Here is a 782-nt window from a genome sequence, read left to right on the forward strand (position 1 = left end):
CCATGCTATACTATGACTTTTTATGCCATGCTATACTATGACTTTTTTATGCCATGCTATACTATGACTTTTTACGCCATGCTATACTATGACTTTTTTTTGACTTTTTATGCCATGCTATACTATGACTTTTTTATGACTTTTTATGCCATGCTATACTATGACTTTTTATGCCATGCTATACTATTGCTTTTTTATGCCATGCTATACTTTGACTTTTTACGCCATGCTATACTATGACTTTTTTATGACTTTTTATGCCTTGCTATACTATGACTTTTTTATGACTTTTTATGCCATGCGATTCTATGACTTTTTTTTGCCATGCTATACTATGACTTTTTTATGACTTTTTTTCCCATGCTATACTATGAATTTTTTTTGCCATCCTATGCTATGACTTCTTTATGACATTTTATGCCTTACTATACTATGACTTTTTATGCCATGCTATACTATGACTTTTTTTTTAAACAATATGTTTATTAGATTTTCTGATACATACCGTTTTTACAAACAGCCTCAAAGAGACAATTCGAGGTACAAATCAACAAACAACACGAAGAACAGCTTCTCAGATTCAAGGCCACCTCTCTACATAACATTCAAAACATGTTCAGGGTAAGTCTCTCGGATTAACCATATTGTGAGGTTACATTAGATACAGCTCATTCCTCTTCATCATATGACAGGTCTATACATTTCACAAACACAATGAATGGTCCTCAGATCCTTTCGAATACATCTTGTTTCCTTTTGCATATATAAGTAATTCTTTCTAA

The sequence above is a fragment of the Seriola lalandi genome, unplaced genomic scaffold, assembly GCF_002814215.2.
Source record: "Seriola lalandi dorsalis isolate HSWRI2012SDOR001 ecotype SW California unplaced genomic scaffold, Sedor1 jcf7180002054966, whole genome shotgun sequence".
NCBI lineage: Eukaryota > Metazoa > Chordata > Actinopteri > Carangiformes > Carangidae > Seriola > Seriola lalandi.